The following is a 20822-nucleotide window of genomic DNA, read 5'->3' on the forward strand; positions in this document are numbered from 1 at the left end:
TGAATACCAACAACGATATAAGATCTAATGAATAGTTATTTGAACTTTCTGTTTTTTTGATGGTGTGTATTTTTCTCCTCATTGTCCTTTATGCTATATTATTTGTGCTATATTGCTTGCGCCTGTATGGAGACCTGTGATCTTCCTGGGTATTAGAACCTAGGTCTGCTGTATCAACAGACACATGATCTATGGGTGTTACCACCACAACTAATAAATAAAATAGTGACCATAAACACACGGAAGATGAGAAACACAGTATGTAAGCCATTTTTAATAGTTTTAATACAATTTTTTAGATATTTTTTATTGACAATAAATAATTAAAATAAAAATGAACACCTTTAGAAGCAGTTGATCTTAGGAATAATCTGGTTCATATTTTATAATGTTTATTTTAATAGCAGCACTGCTCTTTGCTCTCCTCCTAAAACAAAAGTAAAGAAGATTGTTTGTCAACATAATAATAATATTTTTGACATATTTTTTTGATAGTTTTTCATAACAATTCTTTTATAACAACCATAGGATTACATATTTAACAGGATAGTGTCATGTAAAAGCAGTTTATAGAACTCTTGATCCAACAGCAGTGATACGGTGGCGCTCAACATTAGTCACAAGAGGAAACACTGAAACCAGCAAATACATGGGTTCTACTACCTTGAAAGTCGGGTTTAATGGGTTTATAAAACATTTTTTTCTGCAGTGATATTTTAGCAACGTTTCTGCTGCATTTTTCATGAAAATTTTTACATCATTCTGTTTGTAAGATTTTTATATACATTTTAGCAAGTGTTTTGGACCACTTTCTTGTTTTATTATGTTATTTATGTGAAATTCCGCCAAAAATGCTGGCCCCTCCCCCAGTGATGACCATTATGACATCACATGTAAACAGAACACACCCATAATTGCTAATGTAAGGGGCTATAAATTCTCTGCTCCTATGACTGATGTAATATCCCTGAGGAAGGTGCCAGGACGGGCGCCGAAACGCGTAGGAGGAAATAAAGGAGTACACTGCTACAACATCTTGTATCCCAGGTGATTTGTGAATCTCGGCTAGCGCGGACTGCAACACACCCTGCTTCCCACAACTTTCTGAAGATTTTTTCCACGTTTGAGTGGTTGGTGGAGGTCCTGCGGCAGCTGATTCTGTGATATGCTTTCAAGCCATTTGTGGGTTACACAACTGGAATAGGTGAGTGGAACTGTATTATACCGCTCATATTTTAAGTGTCACTAGTGATAAGGCACTATTGCGCCTCTTGTTCCCCCCACCATTTTTTGTATTGATACAGGTCTATATAAGGATCACTGAGACTCACCCTTGTGTCTTGGTGTTGCATAAAGACTTCTGTGTTGCTGGACTTTGTCTTGCTACTCAGATTCTCCTGCACACCACCTGCCTGCCTGCAGTTTCCTGACATTCGCCTGCCTGCAGTTTCCTGACGTTCACTTGCCTGCCGGCAGTTTCCTGACATCCCCCTGCCTGCCGGCAGTTTCCTGACATCCCCCTGCCTGCCTGCGTTTCCTGACATCCTCCTGCCTGCCTTAGGTTTCCTGACATCCTCCTGCCTGCCTTAGGTTTCCTGACGTCCTCCTGCCTGCCTTAGGTTTCCTGACGTCCGCCTGCCTACCTGAGGTTTCCCGACGTCCTCCCGCCTGCCTGAGGTTTCCTGACATTCCCCTGCATGCCTGAGGTTTCCTGACGTCCTCCTGCCTGCCTGTAATTTCCTGAAAAAAGGAGGTTAGGGAGCACTACTAAGGGGCAGGAGAATAATTAATATTGAAAATAAATGAGGGGTGCTGCACAATGCAAAGGCAGAAGCAATGATCAACAAAAGAAGAAAGAAGGACCCAGCATATAAAGCGCACACCCAAGGCAATAAAGTGTGTGACTAATACATATAAATTTTATTGAGGGACAAACAGGTATACAGAATAAAAACATTTAAAAAGGAAGGCACACCCCCAAATGTCCCAAACAGCTCTAATAATAAATGCTGATAGGCAAAGACCACTTATGGAAAATTACACAAAATTCACCAAAATGTACATAATAATACATAGGGCATGACCCAACAACCCCGAATCTGGGCGTCCCCAGAGAAAGCAAGGTGACCATCCATTATAAGAATAGAGGGGATATCATACCAACACCTACTACAGAAGACCCCATAAGATCTGAGGAGCCCTGTAAATAGCCCTGATATAGGAGGGAGCAGGGAACCATCCAATATGAGGATGGTTAGGAGATCTAGACCCAAATAGAATATTGCCCTCAATATAATGGATGGTCACCTTGCTTATAGTACCTTTTGGTCTATCTATAAATATAAATATTTTGAGTAAATAGCTACATTTCTCTTTGGACGCCCAGATTCTGGGTTGTTGGGTCATGCCCTATGTATTATTATGTACATTTTGGTGAATTTTGTGTAATTTTCCATAAGTGGTCTTTGCCTATCAGCATTTATTATTAGATCTGTTTGGGACATTTGGGGGTGTGCCTTCCTTTTTAAATGTTTTTATTCTGTATACCTGTTTGTCCCTCAATAAAATTTATATGTATTAGTCACCTACTTTATTGCCTTGGGTGTGCGCTTTATATGCTGGGTCCTTTTTTCTTCTTTTGTTGATCATTGCCTGTAATTTCCTGACATCCCCCTGCCTGCCTGCTGTCTCCTGTGCCTTGGCTGTCTGTTTCCTGTGCGATCCTCCTATCCGTTGCGCTGACGCTAGTGGTCCGTTTACCCACCCAGACCTTGGGCTTGGAGGATCCAGCTCACCTGGTGAGTCTAACACATACAAATGTAATAAAATATTTAAAGTTAAAAAAATATTTTCTAACAATTTCTAAATTTTTATTTTTAGAATTTTATGTCCGATTTCAGCAAAAAGCAGAAAATAATTAGAGAGTCGAGAGGAGAACCATAATTACATCAGTATTTTCTTAAAATAAGGGGTTCAATGCTGGACTAGTGGAAGGGACTCGGGTTGGTCTTCACCAAAGGGATAGGTAACCAATGTTACGCTATTGAGAGAAGTCACTCATTTACCGATTTATTTATTTTTAACCGGTTAACCCTTTTAAGTAAATAAAATTAATAGTAAAACAAAATAATTAGCTGAGCAGAAATAAAATCTTAATTTTTGCTATATATTCCCATAGCCTCTTGGTGGTGCTGTATACTTTGGCTGAACGTTTGCCAGTCTGAGAAATCATGCGCAGTTTCCTTTTTCCGCATTGTATTAACAAGATTTACCCTCTGGTTGCAGTAAATACTTTAGACAAAGAGGCGAGATAGTTGAAAATTGAAGTACATTAGTAAGTGCAATTAAAGGAAACAACGTATCAGCTTGGACATTTTGTCCAATTTATGGGTAACAGTATCATGTATATCATGGAGAAAAAAGAGCTGAGCAGATAAAGATGTTTGTGGAGAGAGTTTCAGAATAACTTTTATGGTACGTCATATGCCGGCTCCCTTAATTTGATGCGGACTCACAAGCTGAGACAGCATCTTTACTGGCAGATGATGGCTGAATAATTGTTTAACAGCCGCGGGTGGAGCGAAGTTCTGCCCACAGTTGTTAATCTGTAAAATGCCACTGTCAATCTCTGATAGAGGCATTTAATATGTGTGATCACAGGGCGCGATTGGGGGTCTTCTAAAGACCCTTGTGCCTGTCATTACAATACACCTGTGAAAGACAGTGTTTATCTGCCGTTCATAGGAGATTTTCACTATACATAGCAGTGCTGATGTGCTACTATGTAGAGCACAGATAAGCGAAGCCTCAAGTTTCCCTAAGGGGACTATTAAATGCAGTAAAAAGTGGAAAAAAAAAAAAAATTAAAAGTTTGAAAAAAAACAAGTTCAAATCATTCCCCCTTTTTGCCCTTTTAAAAATACAACAGTTAAAAAAAACACAAATATTTGGAATTCCTGCATTTGTAAAAGTACAATATATCAAAATATAAAATAAATTAATCCAATAGGTAAACGGTGTATGGAGAGAAAAATCAAAACGGAAGAATTACTTTTTTTTTGGCCTCCGCAATGTTTTAATAAAATGCAATAGGAGGCAATCGAAACCTTGTATTTACCCCAAAATGGTATCCGTAAAAACATCAGCTCAGTGTGCAAAAAATAAGTCTTCACCAGCCCCACATCCCGATATTTGAAAATGTTAAAGGGAATATAAGCATATATTTGCATATAAGCTGCGGCCACTGCTATCAGGGGCTTATCTACAGCATTCTGTAACCTGAAAGATAAGAAAAATGAGTTATATTATACTCACCTGGGGGGGGCGGTCCGGACCGATGGGTGTCGCAGGTCCGGCGCCTCCCATATGATGACATCCTCTTCCTTGCTTCTCCCGTGGCTCCTGCACAGGCGTACTGATTTGCCTTGTTGAGGGCAGAGCAAAATACTGCAGTGCGCAGGCGCCGGGCCTCTCTGACCTTTCCTGGCGCCTGCGCACTGCTGTACTTTGCTCTGCCCTCAACAGAGCAGAGAATTACGCCTGCGCAGGAGCCGCGACAGAAGCAAAGAAGAGCACGTCATCGCATAAAGATGGGAGGCGCCGGACCCGGACCTGCGACACCCATCGGACCGGACCGCATCGGACCGCTCCTGGGTGAGTATAATCTAACTTGTTTTTCTTCTTTCAGGTTGCATCAGGGGCTTATCTACAGCATTACAGAATGCTGTAGATAAGCCCCTAATGGCGGTGGCTGCAGCTTATATGCGAAAATGAGGTGACAGATTCCCTTTAAGGGTCTCAGAAAATAGCAATACAAGCAAAATTCTTTTTTTTCTTTACAAATTTTTCAGCAATCACCACTTAAAATTAATAATAAAAAAACTATACATGTTTGGTATCTGCGTAATAGGTCAGTTTTTACCATATAGTGAACACGGTAAAGAAAAAAAAATATATATTTTTTTTTTTTTGCAATTTCAGTGCACATGTAATTTTTGTATCCCTCTTTCCAGTGCATTACATGATAAAATCAATGGTGTCATTCAAATGTACAACTCGTCTCGCAAAAGCTAAGCCCTTAGACGCCTATTTGGATGAAAACATTTTAAAAAAAAGTTATGGTTCTTGGAAGAAGGGGAGGAAAAAACAAAAGGAAAATAGTCACATCACGAAGGGGTTATTCATCAAAATCCCTGCTCATTCTTTGCAGTCAGGGGTTTGGTCCTAATCTGTGATTGATCAGTTTCCCTGTATAATTTGGCATACGGGTAAAGCTGTCGATCACTGATTATTACGGCCCACTGGACTCCAAAAAATACACATTATGATTAGAGGGGTTGTTCACTATTAGAACAGTGCTGTTATTTTGATGGCGGTTCCCAATCATCACTGGCGTCACTGACTTCCTATTCCTGCTCAATTCGTCAGGAGGCGGGGACAGTGACGCCAGCTCTGATTGGGCACCGGCGTCACCTGTCACAGCAGCATCGCGGGAGACAGAGTGCCGACACCGCGGGAACGGCGCCAGCACGGGAGGTGAGTATAGGCTTTATTATTTTATGGGAGACAAGAGTGGGCTACGAAAAGAAGTTAGCCAAGTAATGGACAAATTTTTTGATGGTTTCCCACAAACGTACAGAATATATTGCTCTGCTCCATGTAAGTTAGAAACCTGACAGGTCCACATTTTGCTCACAATGGAACATAATTTTGTGCTGCTGGACATTCCATTTCATGTCTTGTGCTTTTAGACACTTAGTGCCGGATGTTGTATCAGGATGTCAAGAAAGTGAAACTTTTCAAAATCATTGATAACAATAATAAATCTTGATGTAAAACTGTAACTTCAGGAATGGTGATTATTAACAGAGACAGACGCTGAGGAGAAAATAACACATACAAAGGAATCTGTCATTAAGTAAAGGAGCGCTCAAATATTACAAGAGAGGAACTAATACTTGAGTCCTTTGTCAAAGATAATAGAGCTCTGCCTACGTCAGAGAAAGTAAAGTGACAACCAAACTGTCTGACCTGACTGCTCCCAGAAAAAAATCAGGTAACTTTCCCAAGATCCTGAATGGATATCTGAAGACAAAAAAAAGACATCAATGCAAGTTTTCTAATAGTATAAGCAAATGGTTAAAAGGTTAATGGTGGGGGGGGGTTACCTAAAATGCCTGAAAACACAACTTTCATGTAAATGGAAAGGAGAACGAAGATGAAGAGACATAAAAAAAATTCTAAAAAGGGAGCAACTCCTGGACCTCATTCCTTAATATGCCCCTGTGGCGCCCCTGAGGCTCAGTCGCCACAGAGGTTCTGTACCTTCTCCTAAGGTGTAGTGCCCCACCGCCTAGGTAAGTTGGGAACTCCTTTCCTCACTCCAACACCTGCATCCCACACACAGGATAGTTCAGCACTGATCACATTGCGGCTCATGCTTAGAGGGGGTAGCAGAGCACCTCTGGTGATTCCTTGCTTCGTAACACGAGATGTGCTGGGAGGTGGGTGGAGTTAGATATAAAAGAGTGGGAAAGTTTAGAATTACAGATCAGTCTGAGGTGAGTCTGACAGAGGGTCAGAGAGGAAGGAAGTCACTCAGACAGGAGTGAGGATCCCTGGAAGAGGGATGGAGGAAGGATTGCTGCAGCTGCCTCAGTGACCTGAGCCAGCTGGCACGGGAAGGGAACAGAAGGAGAAAGACGTAGAACTGCAAACTAAGCTTCCATAAGAGAAAGAAGGAACAGCGCGGAACGAAGGAGTAGGAGAGCAGAGAGGAGTTGTGTGTTGGAAGAGGGACCCTGCCTATAGGTTCTAGCGCAAGGCCGGGGCCCGGTCCCCGAGGTTGTATGGACACTTATGGTTCTGCAGCAGACACCGGTGGAGTAGTTGGCTGTAAATGCACTACTCCCATCTAAGACTTGGGACACAACAGCAACACGGATAGAGAGCCGGGATCCAGGAGGTCCCTGATCAGGCTACAGCTGTCTGTCATACAAGTAGAGTTGTTAGGAACATCTGACAGGAGGAACTTCAGAGAACCACGGTACTGGAGCTCTTCACACTAAAGGCGCAATAGAGGAGTCATTCAGGAAAGGTACATGTTGGCGGAGTGTTGGAGAGGAGAAGCCTAACTTGCCCGGGAGGTTGATTGAGTCTCTGCCCCGGAGGACACGGCATGGAAGCGGGCACCAGTGGTTACCAAGAACTAAAGCGTTGAAACTACAAGCCCTTGTGTCCTCGATTCCTTTGTGCGTCCGCCAGCACTGCTACATTCCCTGCGCCGGACACTACACCATCGAGGTGTCCCCACATCTATACTGCCCTGGGACAACAGCCCTGCCTGTGGAGGGCTATACCACCATTGCTGCATCCCACCATCTGTCCCAGAGGATCTGTCTGCAGCGTCGGCTTAACATCTCCCTTGCTGAACACCACAGGTGGCGTCACGAACTATTCAATTCCATTAGCCACACACCACCATTGACATTGGGCGCCCAGGGCCACAGACCGGGTCACAGCTGGCGTGATACTTTCCCCCTGACACCGGCCCGGTACCGAGTACCCCACAGCCCTGGGTGTGATGGAGACCCACTCCTAAGTAGCATTAGTCGGTGCAGTGTATGGGGGAAATACAAACAAGACAGGGAAAAATGGAAGCACAATCACACAGCACTATCTCAGGGAAATGCACAAAGGAACATAAAGTGTAAATGTGGCGCCCCTGAGGGTTCAGTCACCACAGAGGTACTACACCTCCTCCTGAGGTGTGGTACCCCACCATTCAGGTAAGGTGGAGACCCCTGACCACGCTCCAACACCTGCATCCCACACAACACAGTAGTGTAGCAAAGCACCCTTTGGTGGCTCCCTGCTTGGAACACGAAGCGTGCTGGGAGGCGGGTGGAGTTTAGTTTGCACTAAAGAGCGGGAAGAGGATAGGATAAAGGGGGAGATAGTCACAGGAGTCTGACAAAGTTGGACCTGTGTAAGGAGATCCCCTGAGAGGGATGAAGGAGGTAGAGTGCTGCAGCCGACCTCAGTGATCTGGGTCCGCTGGCACAGGAAAGGAACACTGAAAGAAAGCCTTGCTCTCCAAAAGAAGGAAAGGATTAGTACGGAACATGAGGAGAGGAAGAGAACCGTAGATTGAGGGTTAGAGGAGAACCCCTATCAAGTTCTAGGTGCAAGGCCGGGATCCGGTCCCCGAGGTTGTTTGGATACTTATGGTCCCGCAACAGACAACGGAGGAATAGAAGTTTGTCATCACTTTATTCCCACACAAGTCTTGGGGGCACAACAGCAACGAGATAGAGAGCTGGGACTTGGTAGCAGAGAGTCCCCGAAGCAGGCTACAGCTGTCTGCCGTACAAGTAGAGTTCATAGGAACATCGGACAGGAGGAACTCCAGTGTAACTCAGTACTAGGAGTACTTCACTTAAAGGTGCTAAGAGGGAGACGTTCAGAAAAGGCACATAAGTTGGAGGAGTGTTGGAAAGGTGTGCTTCATCTTGCCTGGAGGTTGGCTGGGCTCCTGACCCAGAGGACACGTCACCAATGTGGGCCCTTGAGCCACCACAGACTGTGAGTAAAGCTTTGGAACTACGGTACATGCCCTGGTGTCCTCCACTTATTCCTGCGTCAACCTGTCCAGCACTGCTACATCCCTTGCGCCCGACACTACACCATCTAAGTGTCGCTACATCCACTCTGCCCTGGGACTACAGGTGTGCCTGTGGAGGGCTATACCATCACTGCTGCACCACACTATCTGTCCCAGAGGAACTGTCTGCAGCGTCGGCTTAACATCTACATTGCCGAACACCACAGGTGTCGTCACGACTTACACATTCACACTGAACATTTAGAATGGGCGCCCAGGGCCACGGACCGGGTCACCGCTGCTGTGACACTTCCCTGTGAGATACCGGCCCGGTACCGAGTACCCCACAGCCCTGGGTGTGAGGGCGACCCATAAAGCTCAAGAGGCAACAAAGTAATATAAAGACTTCTAGGGGAAAAGGAAAGGGTTACCCAAACACCGCTCTCAACATCTATGGAAATAACCACTAATAACCAGGATGTGTCCACCTCTCCAGACCAGGATAGAGAAACTATTGCTGGCATTACCTGTACACCAGAGCCAGCTTAAATAGAGGAAGAATAAACATGACTTCCTTTGGTTTTCACACAGCATGTGACCAATTGGCCATCTCAGTCGAGCAAACCTTTAACTCTTGCTAACCTGCCTAGGAGCTGCATCTCTAAGAGTCAACGCCCGAGTCACCCTTCGCTGATCACGCCTATCAATGCAATTACAAGGAGGAGTGTAAGAATCTGCGGAATCCACAGACTCTGACGCCGTCATGACCGTTGGGGGTGCTTGAGAAAACCTTCTTGTGACAGTACCCCTCCCTCCAAGACGGGCCCACTTGGACTCTCATTGTCCAGTCTATCCGGATGAAGGCAATGAAATGACCTAAAAAGCCGTTCAGCATGTATATCATAAGTTGGTACCCAAGTCCTCTCCTCAGGACCAAAACTCCACCAATTAACCAAATATTGTAATGAATGGCGAATGAAAAGAGAATCAATAATTTTGGATACCTGAAACTCTAATGGCCCATCTACTAGGACTGGAAGCGGTGGTGAGGGAGGAGAGGTTTAGAAGCCACATATTTCTTTAAAAGACCTGTGAAAAACGTTATGGAATTTGAATGATGCAGGAAATGTCAGACGGAGAGCAACAGGATTAATGGCCGCTGTAATTTTATATGAACCAATAAACCAAGGTTCTAACTTCAATGAAGGTACTTTTAGCTTCATGTTCTTGGCAGACAACCAGAGTAGATCACCCATATACAGGCCCGGACTCGGCACACATTTACAATTAGCCGAAAGTTTAAGTTTGGAACTCACATCATGCAAATGTCTCCAAATGCATTCCCCTGTAGACGATAATAAAGAAATAAACTGATCCATCCGAGGTATTCGTGACGAGTTTCAATCCTGCAACGTATAGAACTGGGAATGCCAACCGTGGACACAGAGAAACTGTGATACCCCAGAGGAAAATTTAGCAAGAAAATGAAAAGAGGATCACTCTTCCTGATCTTCAGATATGAAACAATGTAAATACTGCTCCAGATTATGATTTACACTTTCCATTTACTTATTAGACTGAGGATGAAAAGTCAACGAATGGGATTGTTTAATCCTAACCGAGAACAAAAGGCTCTCCATAATTTAGCAATAAACTGAGACAATATTAGAATGAACATCATGGAGTTTAACAATCTCTCGAACTTGCAAGCAAGATGGACTAATGTGTCCTTTAGCTACACTCTGAGTAATATACTCCTTGAGAACTAATCTCTCAGGACCAGATAAATTGTAAGTTTGCACTTGGGCAATTTTGCTCCCAGAATAAACCTTATGGTACAGTCATAGGGTCTACGGGGTGGTAACTCGTGACATCCTTTCTCTGAGAATGCGTCACAGAAATCACAGAGAGGACCAGTAAGGGTTGTGGTAATCTCGGAAATACAGGTTTCTAAACAGTGGTCCTTACAATACAAGCTCTGTTTGGTTATCTCCTGAATTTGCCAATCAACAGTGGGATTATGTAGGGCTAACCAAGAAAACCCCAACACTACTTTTGCAGGAAGACCCCGGAGATAACACGATAAGCTCTCCGATTTGAAGTACCTCTATATGGAATCCCAACCCCTGTACCCTTTCAGAAAAGCCCCCCTGAGTCAGAGGTGACCAACCAATGGCAAATATCTGAACTGGATTGGAAATTTCTTCCAATCCAACACTGAAGAGCGAGAGAACTGTCAATTATATTTGCCCCTCAAAGATGGAAATAGAAATCTCCTGGCCCCTAATCTTAACCCTGGCAGGTATCAAACATTGAGACACCTTAATGGAGGTTATACTTGAACCCAGGTTGAGATCCCACAAATGACCTGGGTCTAGTAGTTTTCCAGCCATTTTACCACAAAAAAAACAACTCCACTCCTATTGAGTGGAATAGGGCTTCTCCTTCCACGGAATGTGCCCCCTAACTTCATGAGCTCAGCTGATGTCCCAGAGGATAATATGGGTATGAAAGTACCCTCCCAGGATGTGTTAGGGTCATGGGACCTCTGCCGAAAACGCCTGTCAATAATAATAATAATAATAATAATCTTTATTTATATAGCGCCAACATATTCCGCAGCGCTTTACAGTTTAACAGTTTCAAAACACAAGTCATAAGTAACAACGCTAACAATACAATAATTAAAGCAAAATAAGACGAAATAAGACGACCCTGCTCGTGAGAGCTTACAATCTACAATGAGGTGAGGGAGATACAGAGTACAGGTGTGTATTTACAATGTTGTATTTACAATGAAGGTCCAGCCATCTTGCGGGAGTGAAGGATGGATGGAGATAGTGAATGGGCTACACACGCACACTTACACAGAGAATGACTTTGATTAGTGAATGTGATAGGCCGCTCTGAACAGGTGTGTTTTGAGGGAGCGCCTAAAACTATGCAAATTGTGGATAGTCCTGATTTCTTGGGGTAGAGCATTCCAGAGGATAGGAGCAGCACGGGAGAAGTCTTGGAGTCGGGAGTGGGAGGTACGGATTAGTGCAAAGGTTAGTCGAAAGTCGTTTGCAGAGCGCAGCGATCGGCTAGGCCGATAGACAGAAATGAGAGAAGAGATGTAAGGGGGTGCCGCACTGTGGAGAGCTTTGTGGGTGAGAACAAGTACTTTGAATTGGATCCTATAATGAATGGGCAGCCAATGTAAGGACTGGCGAAGAGCGGACGCGTCCGAGTACCGATTACCCAGATGGACGATCCTGGCTGCTGCATTGAGTATGGACTGGAGAGGGGATAGTCGAGTGACGGGGAGGCCAATTAATAGAGCGTTGCAGTAATCCAGGCGAGAGTGGATCAATGCAACAGTGAGGGTTTTTGTTGTTTCCATAGTGAGAAAAGGGCGGATTCTAGAGATGTTCTTTAGGTGTAAGCGGCAAGAGCGGGCAAGGGATTGTATATGGGATGTGAAGGAGAGATTGGTGTCAAACATAACACCAAGACAGCGCACCTGCTGCCGGGGTGTTATTGTGGTACCACCCACGGAGAGGGAAATGTCAGATTTAGGGAGGTTAGTAGACGGCGGGAGCAGAAGAAGTTCAGTTTTGGAGAGGGTGAGTTTCAGATAGAGAGCGGACATGATATTGGAGACTGCGGACAGACAGTCACTGGCGTTCTGTAGTACAGCGGGGGTAAGGTCGGGGGAAGACGTGTATAGTTGTGTGTCATCAGCATAAAGATGGTACTGAAAGCCAAATCTGCTGATGGTCTGTCCAATTGGGGCCGTGTAGAGAGAGAAAAGAAGGGGGCCAAGGACTGAGCCCTGAGGTACCCTGACAGCAAGAGGAAGAGGAGATGACGTGGAGCCAGAGAACAAAACACTGAAGGAGCGGTCAGAGAGATAGGAAGAGAACCAGGAGAGTGCAGTGTCCTTAATGCCTAGTGACTGGAGCCTAGAGAGTAGGAGATGGTGGTCAACAGTATCGAAAGCTGCAGATAGGTCAAGAAGAATGAGCAGAGAGTGGTCACCATTACGTTTTGCTGTCAGAAGGTCATTGGTCACTTTGCTGAGTGCAGTTTCAGTCGAATGTAGGGGGCGGAAGCCGGACTGTGAAGGGTCTAGAAGGGAGTGAATGGAGAGGTAACGGGTAAGGCGGGAGTAAACTAGGCGTTCCAAAAGTTTAGAGATGAAGGGGAGATTGGAGACTGGTCTGTAGTTGTTTGTGCAGGATGGGTTGAGAGCAGGTTTCTTTAGTAATGGAGTAACGATGGCGTGTTTGAAGGAGGATGGGAAAATGCCCGAGGAGAGGGAGAGATTAAAGATTGTAGTTAGGTGGGTTGTGACGACTGGAGAGAGAGACTGGAGGAGATGTGAGGGAATGGGGTCGGTAGTGCATGTAGTCGGATGAGAAGAAGAGAGGAGTCTGGAGACTTCTTCTTCTGTGATGGGATCAAATGTGGAGAGTGAGCCAGGGGAGATGTAGGAAGGGATGGGAGTCACAGCACTTGGTGGTTGGGAGCAGATTTCTTGACGGATATTATCTATTTTTTCTGTAAAGTGGGAGGCCAGGTCATCAGCACAAATGTCTGTGATAGGGGCTTGTGCTTTTGGCCTGAGGAGGGAGTGAAAAGTGTCAAAAAGTTTCTTGGGGTTGTTGGCTAGTGAGGAGATCAGGGTGGTGAAGTAGGTCTGTTTGGCAAGGTGAAGGGCAGCGTTATAGGTTCTTAACATAAATTTGAAGTGGATGAAGTCTTCTGGTGTGCGGGTTTTTCTCCATAGGCGTTCAGCACTCCTGGAGCATCGCTGGAGAAGTTGAGTTTGCGATGTGAGCCAGGGCTGTTTTACTCTGTGTTTGGAGGTTCTGAGGGTGAGGGGAGCTACTTGGTCAAGGGTGCTTCTAAGAGTGTCATTGTAGTGATGAACAGCCAGATTAGGACAGGAAAGAGAGGAGATTGGGGACAGAGATGAGTGTAGGGAATCTGAAAGTGTCTGAGGGTTAATAGCTTGTAGATTTCTGACTGTGTGGTAGGTAGGAATGAGCTGGGGTGGGCGAGGATTTGTGAGCGTGAAGGAGAGAATGTTGTGGTCAGAGAGTGGAAGCGGTGAGTTGTTTAGGTGGGAGATTGAACAGAGCCGGCAAAAGACCAGATCAAGGGTGTTACCATCCTTATGTGTCTCAGAGGTTGAAAGCTGTGAGAGGCCTAGAGAGGTGGTTAGTGATAGAAGCTGGGATGCAGATGTGGAATTAGGGCTGTTAATGGGGATGTTGAAGTCTCCCAGGATGAGGGTTGGTAGTTCTGAGGACATGAAGTGTGGCAGCCAGGCTGAAAAGTGGTCAAGGAAGTGGGTGGGTGAGCCTGGGGGCCGGTATATGACCGCTACCCTGAGGGAGAGGGGACGGAAGAGCCTGATGGTGTGGACCTCAAAAGAAGGGAATAAGAGTGATGGGACTGGGGGATGACCTGGAAAGTGCATTGTGGGGAAAGGAGTATGCCAACTCCACCACCAGGTCTGTTTGTGGGTCTCGGGGAGTGAGAGAATTGTAAGCCACCGTAGGAAATGGCAGCAGGAGAGACAGTGTCAGAATCCTGAATCCAGGTTTCAGTGAGGGCCAACAGATTAAGAGAGTTGTTCAGAAAGTAGTTGTGTAGGAAAGGAAGCTTGTTACAAGCAGACTGTGGATTCCAGAGGGCACAATTAAAAGATTGAGATGAGGGAGTGCAAGTAATGTTAATCAGATTATTGTGGTTTCGATATGAGGTAGGGTAGGGGTTGAGGTTGGGGGATGGTGGACCAGGGTTGGGGAAGATGTCCCCTGAAATCAGTAGGAGAAGGAAGATAAAGAGCCAATAGTTGTTTGAATTGTAAGTAGTTTTTTTCTGCGATGTGTTTGGGCAAGATGGGCTGAGGTTTCTCAGGAAGGTGAGGAGTGCATGGGAGCTGTACATGGGAAAGGGAAGTATAGAGGGGCTGATGTGTATGAGTCGTGATGGAGGGGGGATGGGGTGGTGAATGTGGATGGCAAGGGAACACAGGAGGATAAAAATAAAGCACATGGTTAAAGGGGAAGGCAAAGTGTGGGTTACCTGACTCCTGCCCTGATTAACTGCCATGTATAACTGCCGTTTTGCTGGATGCTTATCTTCTGTGATGCTTTGCTTATGGGATGCTTGCGTGCTGTACCCCACACTGCGTGCTTCCCCTTAGCAACTACTACAAATATAGGCCACACTACAGGGTCAGGAGAGAGGGATTGTGGGAGATGGTTGGGTATAATTTGGCAGCTGGGGCCAGCACACCAGGGGATGGTTAGATGATCAAAGGCACTAGACCAAGATGTGGCAAAATGCTATAGCACCTTCCACCTGATAAGATCTAGAAAGGCCCCAGTCACAGATCTAAAGCAGTAAGTATTACATACAGTGCAACAAATGAATTATACCAAAGCTTTAGCAAGCACATTTAAATATGCAGCAAAATGGTAAAGCATTAAAAACACATGTGACATGCACAATGTGAACAAGTCTGTTGGACCATGTTCACTCCACCCTGACTGAAACACAAACAAAAAGCACAGAATGACAAATGTGCAAAAATACCTTGCAATAAGACATATAACAGTAGTCAGCAAGTGCTGATAAAAGGTAATAACAAACACAGGGTATTTAGTCTATACGTTTTTTTGCAAAAAAATGTATACCAAGCTGCCTCACCAACGTCAAGGTAACCCGTATTGAAGCAGTCCCTATCTAATGTATTTAATACCTGAACATATGAACTGTGTCTAAATGAGCAGGATTAAGACAGGCGCTTTCTGGTATGGGCACGTGATGCAAGACAGCTCCTTATGTGCATGTCACACAAGAGAGGGGTGGGGTCTCTCAAATCATGCATAAGCATGAAAAAAACTGGATTAAAAACACATGTGACATGCACAATGTGAACAAGTCTGTTGGACCATGTTCACTCCACCCTGACTGAAACACAAACAAAAAGCACAGAATGACAAATGTGCAAAAATACCTTGCAATAAGACATATAACAGTAGTCAGCAAGTGCTGATAAAAGGTAATAACAAACACAGGGTATTTAGTCTATACGTTTTTTTGCAAAAAAATGTATACCAAGCTGCCTCACCAACGTCAAGGTAACCCGTATTGAAGCAGTCCCTATCTAATGTATTTAATACCTGAACATGCATGCATGATTTGAGAGACCCCACCCCTCTCTTGTGTGACATGCACATAAGGAGCTGTCTTGCATCACGTGCCCATACCAGAAAGCGCCTGTCTTAATCCTGCTCATTTAGACACAGTTCATATGTTCAGGTATTAAATACATTAGATAGGGACTGCTTCAATACGGGTTACCTTGACGTTGGTGAGGCAGCTTGGTATACATTTTTTTGCAAAAAAACGTATAGACTAAATACCCTGTGTTTGTTATTACCTTTTATCAGCACTTGCTGACTACTGTTATATGTCTTATTGCAAGGTATTTTTGCACATTTGTCATTCTGTGCTTTTTGTTTGTGTTTCAGTCAGGGTGGAGTGAACATGGTCCAACAGACTTGTTCACATTGTGCATGTCACATGTGTTTTTAATCCAGTTTTTTTCATGCTTATGCATGATTTGAGAGACCCCACCCCTCTCTTGTGTGACATGCACATAAGGAGCTGTCTTGCATCACGTGCCCATACCAGAAAGCGCCTGTCTTAATCCTGCTCATTTAGACACAGTTCATATGTTCAGGTATTAAATACATTAGATAGGGACTGCTTCAATACGGGTTACCTTGACGTTGGTGAGGCAGCTTGGTATACATTTTTTTGCAAAAAAACGTATAGACTAAATACCCTGTGTTTGTTATTACCTTTTATCAGCACTTGCTGACTACTGTTATATGTCTTATTGCAAGGTATTTTTGCACATTTGTCATTCTGTGCTTTTTGTTTGTGTTTCAGTCAGGGTGGAGTGAACATGGTCCAACAGACTTGTTCACATTGTGCATGTCACATGTGTTTTTAATCCAGTTTTTTTCATGCTTATGCATGATTTGAGAGACCCCACCCCTCTCTTGTGTGACATGCACATAAGGAGCTGTCTTGCATCACGTGCCCATACCAGAAAGCGCCTGTCTTAATCCTGCTCATTTAGACACAGTTCATATGTTCAGGTATTAAATACATTAGATAGGGACTGCTTCAATACGGGTTACCTTGACGTTGGTGAGGCAGCTTGGTATACATTTTTTTGCAAAAAAACGTATAGACTAAATACCCTGTGTTTGTTATTACCTTTTATCAGCACTTGCTGACTACTGTTATATGTCTTATTGCAAGGTATTTTTGCACATTTGTCATTCTGTGCTTTTTGTTTGTGAAAATGGTAAAGCAGCAGAAGTATGGAGTTGTACCATTTGGATATATTACAGCAGAGAATAGAGGCAGCAGAGGTGGGAAGTTGTATCATTCAGGCTGCTTGCTGGCAGTGAATGGAGTAAATACATGCAGGGTGGCTCAGTTGATTACCATTTGGATATATTACAGCAGAGAATAGAGGCAGCAGAGGTGGGAAGTTGTATCATTCAGGCTGCTTGCTGGCAGTGAATGGAGTAAATACATGCAGGGTGGCTCAGTTGATTACCATTTGGATATATTACAGCAGAGAATAGAGGCAGCAGAGGTGGGAAGTTGTATCATTCAGGCTGCTTGCTGGCAATGAATGGAGTAAATACATGCAGGGTGGCTCAGTTGATTACCATTTGGATATATTACAGCAGAGAATAGAGGCAGCAGAGGTGGGAAGTTGTATCATTCAGGCTGCTTGCTGGCAGTGAATGGAGTAAATACATGCAGGGTGGCTCAGTTGATTACCATTTGGATATATTACAGCAGAGAATAGAGGCAGCAGAGGTGGGAAGTTGTATCATTCAGGCTGCTGCTGGCAGTGAATGGAGTAAATACATGCAGGGTGGCTCAGTTGATTACCATTTGGATATATTACAGCAGAGAATAGAGGCAGCAGAGGTGGGAAGTTGTATCATTCAGGCTGCTTGCTGGCAGTGAATGGAGTAAATACATGCAGGGTGGCTCAGTTGATTACCTGTCGTTCGTCACACTTACGGGCGACTAACGGGGGTCCCGCTGCCACCAAAACGCGACGGACAGCGGACCCTGTGTCACCACTATGTCACGGTCCCACCACTGACACGGGTGTATCAGCGGACGGAGGGACGAGACACAATGCCGGCACACGGCTATCACAGGCGCAGTTGGGGCTTATCTTAGTTATCCCACCAGTGGCACCATGTGACAAAAATATCCAGCAAGCTACTCTCGCTCTACAATTTGCCGCAGGGGGAGTTTAATTTGGATGCCCCACCACTGCTATCAATCTTCCAAGTACTGCGGGGATTTATGTATATCCCACTTTCTCAGTTCCACTTTGGAACTCGCAGCTCTCCGGCGCCCCCCTTACCCTCAGGTCAGTCAGGGAACTGCACCTAGGATAATTAGTCGCCGGACGGACTGCCTGTTGTGAACCGGCAATTGGGCTTCTGCAGTAAGGGAATTATCAATGCTGTGGCCGCAGCCCCTTATTCAGCAATATAAGACCCTTCTGTACTGCCAGCAAGCCGCAATAGCCATACACAACGCGCTGCCACCTGTCACGGTTACTTAATTCACAGTGTTAAATTAAGAGGGTCCGTGGCAAACCCCTTGAATTAGTAGCGATTATCTATCAAAGGCGTATAGTTCGATTCTTAGAGCATAGAGACAGAACTAAATAATTTTATCATTTATTTTCCGAAAGAGGACAGTGATTACAGATCAAAGTTGCTATAAAATTGAGACATAAAATATGTACATTAGACAAGTATAAAGCAAAGTGGATGAAAGAAGAAGGTACACTCACATTTAGTCAATTGTTGTTAGGCATCCCATGTGGCTTTAAGGGGGGTGGAGGCGGAGCTGCACGTCTCCACTCATCTGGGTTCTGCTCAGCACAAGGATTGGAGCTCTTCTGTCTGTCAATACATATTACCAAAGACATATCACACTCCAAATAAGGAGGGGTCTCATACATTACAAAATCCTCCTTCACCCTCTCAGATAAACCTTGTAAAACCTGGCTTTTCAACTCTGGGTCATTCTACTATGTACCTGTGGACCAGCGCCGAAACTCAGCACAGTAATCCTCTGCCGCTTGCTCGGTCCCCCTGGTGCAGAGAATGTATCTTAAACTTGGCCATTGATGCTCTGAGGATCATCATAGATGAGCCCGAGAGCCGAGAAAAATCTGTCCACTGTCAAAAAAGACAGGTAATTAAACAGAGGAGTGGGGTCAAAGACGAAAATACAACTTACACGCTTCTCTGAAAGTAATAAACCAACCGCGCTCCCCCAAAAATCTCAAAGAGGAAGCTTGGGTTCCAGAGCAGATACATCTTGTGTATCAGACTGAGATCACTGCTGAATCTCCTCCTTTAATTCAGAGACCTGTAGAGACCAAGCCTGCATTTGGCTCACAAGAGCCGTATCCTGTTCCATACTGAAGTGTAGGGAAAAGAATGGCCAGCAGTAATGTCACGGTGTGACTACAGGATAGCAAATGTGTACCTATACTGACCCTCGCTATAGCTGTCCCCAAGATTACCCCTGAAGGTTGGGATGCCTGGACCTCGTTCCTTACTATGCTCCTAAGTAGCACTAGTCGGTGCAGTGTATGGGGGGAATACAAACAAGACAGACAGGGCAAAACAGAAGCACCGTCAAACAGCACTCTCCCAGGGAAACATACAAAGGAATATAAATTGTAAAGCCTGAGAGGAAACAAAGCAATATAAAGATAACTAGGGAAAAGGAAAGGATTAACCAAACACAAACTTTTCAAATAACCACTAATAACCGGGATATGTCCACCTCTCCAGACCCAGATAGAGAAACTATTGGAGACATTAACTGAGCCAGTTTAAATTGAGAAAGAGCAGGCATGACTGGTTCTCTCACAGCATGTGCCCAAAGGCAAGTAATAACCTCAGCCCAGCGACTTAACTCTTACCTGCATAGGAGCTTCAGCTCTAAGACTCAATGCCCTAGTCACCAAGCGCTGATTATAAATAGCAACTACATGGAGGCCCGATGCTATTGCATCGGGAGGGCGGTAATGTCACGATGGGGGCAGGCTTTACAGCATTGAGAATCTCTTGCCCCCCCCATGTGCTCACCCACCTATTCACTCTCTTTCCCCATGTGCTGACTTCTCCCGTCTGTGCTCTCTTCTTTGACCTGTCTACCCCATGTGCTATCCCCCTTGTCTGCTGCCTGTGCTGTGTTCTCCCCTCATGTGCTGTCCCGTTTGAGCTGTCTCCCCCCTGTGCTCTGTCTCTCTCACCCCTGTGTCTGACCGTGCACTGAACATACCACAGCTCCTGGGCAGGGGAGGAAGCGAAAGACAATACTGACATTACAGCAGGCGATCGCAGAGGATACATTTTGTAAGGTAAAATATTGTTTAAAAACAGTCAGTGAAATATTTTACTGCACAAAATGAATCCTCTGTGATCCCCTGCTGTAATGTCAGTATTGTCTTTTGCTTCCTCCCCTACCCAGGAGATGTGATATGCTCCTTACACGGTCAGACACAGACAATTTTTTAAATGAACTTTCGTTCGTGGGAAAACCCCTTTAATGTGACCAGCTTCCTCTGCCTGTAGACACGTCGCGCATCTGCCGCCGGGATCAGCTGAATGATTCACTGCACCTGCGCGGAATTTGCGCAGGCGCTAGTATAGACACTAGATGCTAACTGTGTGTATGATGATGGATGTATGGACTTGCAAATGACTCATTATGATTCCCCTCCCTCTGATATTACGTATGTGGACAGGGAACTAGTGTTAGAGTCAGCGCCAGTCAGTGGCACGTTACAGGCCACGGTCTCCATCTTCACAGTGCTAGCGTCCGGCAGTGCGCCTGTCCGGGCATTGTCGTATTGTGGCTAGTTTAGTCGCCGCGCTGCAGTCAGCAGCAGTTGGGGCGTTCGCGGTAGCAACGCCGCACGCACGGTAGGTCAAGACGGACTTTGACCCAGAGTCTAGGGCCTAGTCCTGTGACCTTTTACCGTGTGCACACCGCCGAGTCCTGTGAGGTCGACAGGCTTCGGTATTCATGTTTATGTTTAAAGCGTTTCTGTGATTCAACAGAGTACGCTCCGCACACA

General features: G+C 45.0%; 1 long non-coding RNA gene across 1 annotated transcript; it reads right to left on the reverse strand.

Annotated features, from left to right (window-relative positions):
* Window positions 1–247: 247 nt before the first annotated feature.
* LOC141095448 (uncharacterized) lies at window positions 248–19716 on the reverse strand. Its single transcript, XR_012233390.1, has 3 exons — window positions 19662–19716; window positions 18516–18627; window positions 248–427 (listed from the first exon to the last, which is right to left on the reverse strand). It is a non-coding gene; the product is annotated as an uncharacterized lncRNA (long non-coding RNA).
* Window positions 19717–20822: the final 1106 nt, after the last annotated feature.

The sequence above is a fragment of the Dendrobates tinctorius genome, unplaced genomic scaffold (assembly GCF_039654945.1).
Source record: "Dendrobates tinctorius isolate UK_male_01 unplaced genomic scaffold, ASM3965494v1 ptg000009l, whole genome shotgun sequence".
Lineage (NCBI taxonomy): Eukaryota > Metazoa > Chordata > Amphibia > Anura > Dendrobatidae > Dendrobates > Dendrobates tinctorius.